Source organism: Lacerta agilis, chromosome 2 (genome assembly GCF_009819535.1).
Source record: "Lacerta agilis isolate rLacAgi1 chromosome 2, rLacAgi1.pri, whole genome shotgun sequence".
Classification (NCBI taxonomy): domain Eukaryota; kingdom Metazoa; phylum Chordata; class Lepidosauria; order Squamata; family Lacertidae; genus Lacerta; species Lacerta agilis.
In genome coordinates, this window is record NC_046313.1 from 53,180,847 (window position 1) to 53,191,489 (window position 10,643).

A 10,643-nucleotide genomic window follows, 5' to 3' on the forward strand; every position below is an offset into this window, starting at 1 on the left:
GATGCGTGTTTGCCTTTTCCCCAAACTAAAAAGCCCTAAATATTGGGATCTTTCCTTATAACGGAGTTTATTGTTTTGGTTGCCCCTTCCTGCACACTATTCCTCAGTGGTGGCAGTGGCAGGGTTAGGTGAAAGTCTGAGTTCAAATGCCATAGGTATATGAACACAGCCATAGAACCGAATCCAGTGCTAACAGATTATATGGCTTTCTTGAAACTGTCTCCCCAGATGTAGTTCAGATTTTCTAAAGTTCTCAACACACAACATCTTGCATGGAGAAAGAAGCTTGTGACCATATTAATACAGGAGCTGCTTCTGATGTAGATCAGCATGAGTAGAAAAGCTGAAAGATGGTGAATAGGATGGCAAGGTTCAAAAGAAGGCTTTTTGTATACAAGACGGAATTTTAGTAGCTGCAGTCTGCATGACACCTGCTGAATTTCCCCTAATATATCACTATTCAAGGAGCAGTAACTCGTTGTCTTTTTTGCATCTGGGGCTCCCTAATGAGCCACAATGCTCACATATATTCATATAAGGAAAGATCAGCTTAGATGTTACTTTTTCCATGAGGAAACCTGGGAGGTTTTAGGACATCTGAACTATCCATGAGACATCAAGAAGTCTTGGGCTTTTTTGAGCTGAAGTAGACCTACTATCTCCATATCATCTTACCAATAACTATGGTGTTAAATGATTTATCCACATGGAGCTGCTAAATCAGTCAAGTTGAAGAGTGACCAAAGTGAACTTAAGATTGCAAGATTATTATTTTTTTAGAAATTAGAGAGACAGCGAATTAGTAAGCAAGTGTTTATGCTGAGCCTGGTTAATTAATGTCTGTTCTGAACAAACTCTTGAGATTTCAAAAGTGATTGCATTTTTGAAGTACGGTAGTACTTCCACTACAAAAAGTACTTCTTTTGTAGTTTTCAAATGCCTGTTCTGATTTCTTGATAGCCCAGCTACAAAGATTTCACTTTATGCTGAAACTTATCTGATTATCCAGGTTCATTTTGTAGTTCTATCAGTGCAAAAGCAGAATTAAAGTCAGTAATTTACCAGTAAGCTTCACTGCCTGGGCATAAGTCTCACTGAACTCAATGGGACTAACTTCTAGTAGCTATGTATAAACTGCACTGTTAGATCCACACTTGAATACTAGGCTGTAATTTTACAGCAGATAATGACACCACGTACTTTTCATATTCATTGAAGGAGGAAGGTACACAAGTTTGTTGTGTGTGTGCTTTTCATTCAGTTTAAGGCATTGCTTGGGAATGATTTTCTAAATGCTTACTTCCCTAAGCTATAAACACTGGAGAAAGCTGGCCCACAGATTAAAAGTAGGTCTATATGAAATTGAGGATTTGTAGTTGGCACTGGATCTAAAATTCTCTCATGGCCCCAATTTACAATCTACAAAGGTTGCTTAGATATTTATTGAACTTTTACTTGAAGCAGTACATAGGAACATGTTGGGCAGGATCCAGCCACTTTTCATTCTCTTTGATTTCAGTTAGACAAGCATTTTCTTAAATCTTAGATCTTTTCCAGTGAAACCAAGAGTTCTTAAAATGGTTAACACTGGTTGGATCCAGCATATTTTTCTTAAAAGAAAAAAAATTGTGCATTTCCCTTCATTGAGGAATTGCAATTCCTTAAACCATCATAAGGAAAGTCCCAGTAATCACAATCACCCACTCTTCTGGCTGAGTTGTGAATGTAGTTCAATATCCACAAACCCACACAAGTTTGTTGTTTGCTGCAGAAAAAGGAGCCAAGCTAGAGATTGGCCCTATATGCTTGCTAAACATTGCAAGATGTACAGTATTACACCGCATTTAGGCAAATAGGACAAACACTATGGCCTAGGGACAGATTGCTATCTGCCTGTCGTTTGCAATGGACATCTGCCTCTGGATTCAGCTACTAGGGAGTATGCATCCTTGAACTTTAGGTGCCCCTTATATGATATGACGGTTGCATGAGAGCCACTTACTCCTGGCTTTATGCCACATTCATGCTGCAACATTTAAGAGCCTGGCAGCACTTGAGTTAAGCATCATACAAGTCATTCCCACCCAATCATCACCCTTTTACCTCACCTATGAAACAAGTACATTAGAAGCACCCGTTGCTGCTGTGCTGGTTGCCCACATGGCCATGTGCTTTTAAAAGTTATAAAGGCAAAATATAATGCCATAATTGTAATGAATGAATGTGGTTCCTACATTGTACCCAGAATACAAAAAGGACACCTTACCGAGTAAACATGCATACCCTGAGCTGTCAGTACTTAAAGAAAGACATATGAAAGCATAAATCAGAAAACGAACTGGGTTTAAATAAATTGTAAGTTTTCCTTTATCAGAAAATGTGCATATACCAGCTAAAATATACACAGTTACACCAGTATAATCACGGGATTACAATGTTACCGCACCAAAGGCTATTGCTTGTGGGAATAATATTTCCTATCAGAGGTTTTTGTATTAACACTAGTACACTTGTACTAGTACCTGATCCTAAAAAAAATTATGTAATATATGAGAAGTGGACAAAGTGCTGCCCTACAGGTATTGATGGATTATGAGCTCCATCATCTCTGATGACTGGTTGTGCTTGCTGGTACTCAAGTGGAGGTGCATCAACGTCTGGAGGGCAACAGATTGGCACAATGACACCTGCTATGATGTTATGCCAGCAGGAAAGATCAACACCCCAACCAGTTAAAATCAGAGTTCATGGCCATCATGACATGCTAGTCAAAACAGAGTCAACAACCTTTGGCCAGCCAAGCCAGGATTTTGTTTATACTCTGAATCAGATTGCAAACTACAGTGAAAAATAATAGGTCAATTTATCATCAAAAGTACTAGAATTAAACCAAGGCAAGTTCAGCTTACATAATAATGGGACTTATCTATTCATTACACACCCATTCTATGAGCCCATTAAACAGTTCTGCTGCTGACACTTGGATGATACTGATGATACAGATCTTGTTTCAGTCAAACACCAAGATGGCCTTGGCTGCTGATTTATGCTGAGAAAAGGGACACGGGATTGTGACCCAGGATCTCTCATGGATTTTGCTACCATTTGGTATCCAGTATCTACCTGGACTGGCTCTCTCCATTGGAGGTTGGACGTACTGTACTATACTTCAGTGGTTCCACTCCTACTTTGACGATCAATTCCAGAAGGTGGCATTTGCATTATGGGGCCATGTGGTATTTACACAATGGGGTCCCCACATTTCAATCTTGTCTTCTATTTTCTTAAATACATACATGAACTTAGCAACACCATTCAGGGATTTAAGAGTGACGTGCTGGCAGCAAACTGATGTCATAGAGCAGGGGGCCCCAAACTAAGGCCCACGGGCCGGATACAGCCCGAGGGACTCAGTTATCTGGTCCGCGGTGACCCCACCCCCACCCGCTCTTACTGGCATGGCACAGCTGCCCACTTCTGGATCGACAGAGCACCAGAAATAGCTTGTGTGGATGCACAAGCGTCATTTCTGGCACACCTCTGGATCTGAGGAGGCCTGTGCTCACGCGCACAAGCTATTTCTGGTGCTCCGACCCGGAAGTGCGCCGAAAATAGCATGTGTGTGGGCGCACGCTCCCCCGCCCTCTGCGTGATCAGCGCTGGAGGAACCGGCCCGAGGCCTGGTAAGTTTGCCGGCCCCTGTCATAGAGCTCCACTTCCAGACGAAGCAATGGAGGTGTTGAATTGGTATGGATCATTCATTGGCTCCAGACAAGAAAGAGGGGAATGGTTTGTCTGAGTACAGAAGTGCTGTTGAACCAGTTCTGGGTGGAGTTTCATTTCCTCTAAGGAATCAGGTTCATAGTTTGGAAGCAATCATCCAACACTATCACTGGAAGCCTAAGTGTCACCTGTGGTATACAGTATTCCCAGCTAAGGATGATGTGCTAGTTGCAACTCCTCAACAGAGGTAGCACGGCCACATTTATGCCCTAGTAACCTCCAGTTTTTACTACTATAGTGCATTACAAAGGCTTCTGAAGATTTCTCAAAAATTTCAGCTAGTTCAAAATTCAGTTGCCTCAGTACTTACTGGGATTGGCCTTATGGAACATATCTTAACTGCCTCTGCTTTGGACACAATTCAAACTGCAGGTGACCACCTTTAAACCCTTAGATGGCCAATGATCCTGGGTCCATAAAGGATACCTTTTCCCATACAAGTCTGCCCAAATTTCATTACCACTAGAGATCATTTTAAGAGATCCTCCCTGTGTCACTTAAGTTAGGTGTGAGCAGAGAGAGGGCTTTCTCTGTTGTGGCACTACATATGTTGAATGTCCTCCCCATACTGATGTATTCTGCTACATGTTGAATACCTTTTTATTATTTTAATACATGTCCAGTGTAGATTGCTTTAAGTGACATTTTATTGGTTCTACTGGTTATTAATATGCACTATTATACTTCTGTTGATTTGATTTTCTGATTTTTTAAAACTGAGTTTTATTGTATTAGGTATTTTCTTCCGGCTCTTTTTACCTGAAGGCTAGCATATAAATATTTTTAATTAAAATAAAGAATTCTGAGGACAAGGGAACAAAAATGGTGATCATCTCCAGTTATTACTCTGCAAGGCAAGACCATCCAAAGATCAGGTGCTTAGGTAAACAAAGGAAGATGCTCTAGAACAGACTTCCTCAAGCTAGTGCCCTACAGATGTTTTGGATTACAATTTCCATCAACCCCAGCCAGCACCATCAGTGGTCAGGGATGAGGGAAGCTCTAGTCTAAAATGTCTGGAGGGCACCAGGTTGGGGAAGCCCGATCTAGCTCACCTCAGGTTTTGGTGGGAAGGTTGGGAATAATGGTCATGCCCCATGAACCTGAGCAGATAAGAAGAGGCAAGCTGGTTCTACATTCCTAGAACTTAACTAAGGAAATGCACAGTATTTTAAGATGACTATTACCAAGTCATCTCTTCATTTTGGAACCTCATCGAAGTGATAAACTTGCATGTGTAAATCTGCCATGGGCTGAACCAGGGCCTATCTAAGTAAATTATACAAGAAAATTCAGTCATTACTGCAGGTTTAAAAGAATATTACATAGTTTTGCATTATGAATAACTGTTGTTAAAACAAAAGTCTTCCCCATAAAATATTAAAGAGCCAAAAAGTATATACAAGCAAAATAAAAAGCACTATTAGGACCTATTTATTTTAAAAACCACCCTGCAGTCAAATGAGGATTTTCAGCATATCCTGCATGAAAAGAAGCTGCAATTTCTTTACAAATATTTTAGCAGCACATGGCTGGTAATGACAGTAAAATCTTGTATCTTGTCAACGCATATATCAAAAAAGCAGCTTCTATCTTTTAACAGGTTTCTTTTTTTGAATGAAACAAATTAACTTGAACATTATAAACTATTGTTTTCCATCTGTGAAAAGCACAAACTGGTGATCTGTATGTAAATAAACTATGACATGAATGTAAACTTTAAAAGTAATAATACTATTTTTGCATGAAATCTGACAAAGATGTACTGGTTCTCACAGGAAACTATGGAAATATTTTATCTAGGGATTATTAGTACAATAGACAGAACATTGTTTTCTTTTAAAGTAAACATGCTTTTGCTAAAACAGATTTTTTCTTGCTTTGTAGAATTTACCAAAATGAAAGCTGGAAGCTTGGATGCTTTAGAACTAATGCTACCCAAGCACTAGTGAGATTCTATCTGCAATCTTATATACGTTTGCCTGGGAGTAAGCCCTGCTGAAAATAAGTGGGGGTGGGGCAGTTTTTATGTAGAATTACAAATTTGGCCTGATAATGGCCCCAATGAGGTCTGCACACAATGGATCAGGGTTAGATATGTTAGGAAAAATCCCCCCTCCCACCACTGAACTAGAATGCCTACTGTTTCTGCTGCTACTGGGGAGTTTTTCCTGACTTCTGTTTTCCCCATAAGAGTTCCTATGCCACAAAAATATTTATGTGAAATCTGTCTCTTTGATTGAAAGGGACAGAGGAATGAATGTCTTGTGAATTTAATTTTTTGCCCATCAAAGCCTCCCCCCCACCGCCCTTAATACCACTATGGCAGGATGTGCTGTAAGTTAAATGATTGAGCTCTATTTTCAAACCAAAACGAGGTCAAATTGCCAACTGCCTTGTTCATTTCATCTGCTTTGGCTTCAATGTGTAGTATAATGGGCTGGTGTTTTAACTCCAAAAATGCCAGAGGAAAGAGGCATTGTAGAGGCATACTGTATGTAGTAGGCATGGTGGCCAGGTAATGGTGACTGGTGGGGTTACACACTACTACCGGTACTGTACAACGCTCATTCCACTCTAGGCAAGACACTACATCTGTGAACTTTGATCTTAAAAGGACTGCACTAATTGCAATAAAAGCTCCCAAAATAGCTACAACCACCTTTAAAAAAGCAAAAGAAAAGAGGGACAGAAGTTAGAAAAATATGGAAGTAAATGGCTGGGGAGATTTACCTGAAATCTCGCAAATACTGTAAAGTGAGTAAGCAAATGGTGTTTACTATAGAGAAAATAACTAGGGTGGAAGCATGTACTTATTATTATCACTGCAGATTAATGAGAACCACCAACTCCATACCACCAAAGTACTGATCTAGTATTGATAGCTTGATGACTGAAATGGAGAGGAAGCATTGCTGAGTGGGGCGCTGAGCTGTGGGTGGCAGCACAAAATGGCTGCTATGGACAGCCAAAAAAGAGGTGCTGGTACTCTGTACCAGAGAGTACACAGAGAGACAATACAAAATTATTGCAAGTAGTGAAACTAAGTAGACCAATAGAACTCCTGCCAAAATCAGTTTAACTCCTATTTTAAGTTCCAAAAGTTATCCAGGTGTGGGGGAAGCAGATAATCACTGAAGGTTGATCCCATATGCAATAACACTAAATTAGCCAGAAAGCGCTGTACTAAATGCAAATTCACTAAAATGGCAGTCTCTGTAAACAAAAGGTGGCTGCATGTTTAGGCATCAGCAATCACTAGGAAAGTCAAGACTAAGTACCTGAACTCAAGTATGCAATTCTTCTGCTTTGTGTGTGCACGTGTATATGTGTTTTAAGGCCAACAGCTTCAATAACTTGCAAAAAGTCAATTTGGACTTTTCAATGGGATTTGCTTACAAGTAGGTTTTGGGCTTCTTAAAAAGTAGTGGGCAGGGAGAGGTTAATTAGCATTACTTAGGTCAGTGTTTTTCAACCTTTTTTGGGCAAAGGCACACTTGTTTCATGAAAAAAATCACGGGGCACACCACCATTAGAAAATGTTAAAAAAATTAACTCTGTGCCTATATTGACTATATATAAAGTAATTTTTCAATTTTCCCCATGGCACACCAGGCAACATCTCGCGGCACACTAGTGTGCCGCGGAACAGTGGTTGAAAAACACTGACTTAGGTTGCAATCCTATGTGCACTTACCTGGAAGTATTCCATAGGATTGCACTGCTAAGACTGTGAACCTGATAGATGATGAAGTTAAGCAATAAATAGTCTGTTTTAAGGGTGTCCAGTTGTAAGGGATAGCAGAATTATTGTAACTTCAGCACTTTTGCAAAAAAGAAGACAGTAATTTAAGCAAGTGCAGCTTTTCTTGATGCTGCATGATGAGTTGCATCTGCCAAAAATGTAAATCCCAGCAGCTATAAGGAATCGGTAGCTATCCAGATGTTAGCTTATGCCATCCCTGGCCATTGGTTGTGCTTGTTGGGACTTATGGGAGTTGGGAGACCAACAAGTTATGGAGGGCCTACATGTTCCCCATCCCTGTGTTAAATGTGCAGGAGCTCAGCACGCTTTTGCATTTGGTCACACTAAAGCAAAAGCAGTTCATGATCAGGGAAGAAAACAAAGAAACAAAAAAAGATCCCAACAAACACCAGCCACAATTGTTCCCAATTAGGATTTTTCTGTGAGACAACAGCACTTCTGTAAAAACCTTACCCTATCTATCATACCGCAATAGAACAACATGCCTGCATTCAAATAAGAGTAAAACATTGCAAGTCAAACAGCCATTTCCCCTAAATATACTGCTTATTCTATTTTCAACTAAAGAGAAATGAAGAGATTAAAATGCAATGACTAATTTGTTTAAGAACAATTGTAATTAAATATTCTATCCTCCCTAGTTTTGGTATATCGGCATGTACAGTATACCTAAAATACAAAGAAGCAAATGTGGAATTTTTGTTTTGTAAAGAACTGAAAGACTGTCAGGTTTCTCAAATTTGTTAATATTCCTCTTGACCGACAAATAAAATATTTTATACAAAAATTGTTTTATTCTAGTATTTTGTCTATGTGGTCAGTAACTAGTCATTAAGAAATGAGTGCCTATACCTATACTATATTATGCTTGTTTTATTTTCTTTCTTTCTTTTAACAACCAAAGAAATACTGCATTCTGAGGTCCATTTCAGAAATCTATGCTTTCTGACTTCAATGTCTTTGCAGATAAAGAGGAAGCTGTCTGCAATCGCTTGAATTTATTCTAGTTATAAAACTGGCAGTAACAACAGAAGAAAATATATGAGCTTGTTTAACATGAATGGATGGGAATGTATAGTATTTTTTCAGACCATGTGTTTAAAAGAATAAAGTTAACAGAATTATTCAGCTTATTTTCCCACTCTGTGTATTAATGTAGCCTTCACCTGATCCCCTTTTTATATATTTCCCCCCTCATGGTTCAACAGAAACGGACAAGAGGCCCACTATTTTCAGTGGTTCAAAGTCAAAGCAGTCTTGTATGCTGTAACTTTAGCAGAGCAAGAGAAACAGATGCCCAAACAGGTGGGGGGGCACTCAAGGACTCACAGAGGAAACTTCATGTAAAATCTATCACCGCTATATATAATTCAATTTTATTAGGTATGCTTTATGCTGGTGGATCCTGTTCCATAAACGAGAGTTAAGTTTGGAACTCTCACACTGCACTGCTCTTCTAGGGCTTCCCCTTCTTAGAAAACGGGTAGAGAACTGCATGTTTGAACACTTCCTTTGTTGTAACAACAACAACTACTACTACTACCGGTATCTGTGGGATGCCCTAATTTGCTAATTGTTTGGGGGGGGTGCACACACGTGTGCACACACACAGTATATGCACAAGAACCTTGGGGGGGGCAGGAGAGGGGGGAGAATTCCAACATGCAATATCTCACATGGATTCTGAAGTAGTACCATTCCAAGAGCTTGGGACCCATGACTCATCATCATAGAGACATTAGGAAATATTGTACATCTAATAAGACCATTGGTCTGTTCAGCTGAGAATTGTCTATGACTGGCAGTGGGTCTCCATGGTTTCAGATAAGGGTCTTTCTCAGCCCCACCTGAAGTGGCTAAGGATGGAGTCTGTGACCTTCTGTATGCACCATAAATGCTCCATCTATTTAGCTGCAGCACATTTCCCTGCAGGAATTCAATTACAAACATTTGTATGCCAGCCCTAGTATCTTTAGAGTCACTGGCCTGGATACTGGAAATATGTCATTTCCTCATCGTGTCAGGATTACCAAATTTGAAACACATAGAGGAATTATTGTCAACACCAGTCCACAGTGCCACCTACTGAACAACAACACTGCTGTGCATATATTTGTGTGTGTGTGTGTGTGCACGCACCTGTACACACCCACATACCCAGCATAATTCAACATACAATTCACATTTAACATTTTAATTATTGTTACAGGTAGGTAGCCATGTTGGTCTGCCATAGTCAAAACAAAATAAAAAATAAAAAAATTCCTTCCAGTAGCACCTTAGAGACCAATTAAGTTTGTTCTTGGTATGAGCTTTCGTGTGCATGCACACTTTTTATTTTTTATTTTAATTACTGTTTAGGTTTTTCCCTTAAAACTCAGCTTAGTATTTCATGCCAGTTTGGTGTTTGCAAATAGCAAACATACTGCTTTCATCAACACCTATTCACATAGCATTTGATAGACTGTACGTACTCAAAAACACTATGCCTCTATTAAAAACCTCATTACAACTTCCACGTCAATTAATCTGTCAGCAAAATCACAATAAAAAGTAAAGGTTTGCCCATGCTGTTCCAAATTGGGTCAGCACTACTAATCAAGACTATGCTATTATATTACTCCCTTAATCACAATCCCTTAATCTTAAAAGAATTTCTGCGCAGACTAGCTCGATATTGGGGGTGTACTGCTGCCAGTCTGAGGTTCTTTTGCCAGTCCAATACCATATTTACTCGAGTTGAATGCGCTATCAAATCTAATGTGCACCTCAATTTTTAGAACCTTGAAACCAAAAAAAGTATTTGCTGGCAAATGTAGATGTGCCATTGAATCTAACTTTAATTTTTGCAGCGTAATTTAGCCAAAAAAGGTGAGCATTAGATTTGAGTAAATACGGTACAGTATTTGATATTTGGTGGGAATGGGCATGTATGTTGCCATGGGCAACCTCCAAGGACTCTTAGCCTTCCTGGTTCTTTTATTTGCATGGGACTTATCCTTATTTCTGGGTCCCAACAAATGCCCTTGTGAAGAAACTACTCCTAAGTAAACAGCACCCCCCCTTCCCCAAACAAGCAAAACACACTCAGACA

The 10,643-nt window shown here is 39.6% G+C and overlaps 1 long non-coding RNA gene across 1 annotated transcript; it reads left to right on the top strand.

The window, feature by feature from the left end:
- Positions 1–6,833: 6,833 nt before the first annotated feature.
- LOC117041363 lies at positions 6,834–8,673 on the top strand. The gene is made up of 2 exons (XR_004425957.1): positions 6,834–7,243; positions 7,458–8,673. It is a non-coding gene; the product is annotated as an uncharacterized LOC117041363 (long non-coding RNA).
- The last annotated feature ends 1,970 nt before the right edge of the window (positions 8,674–10,643 follow it).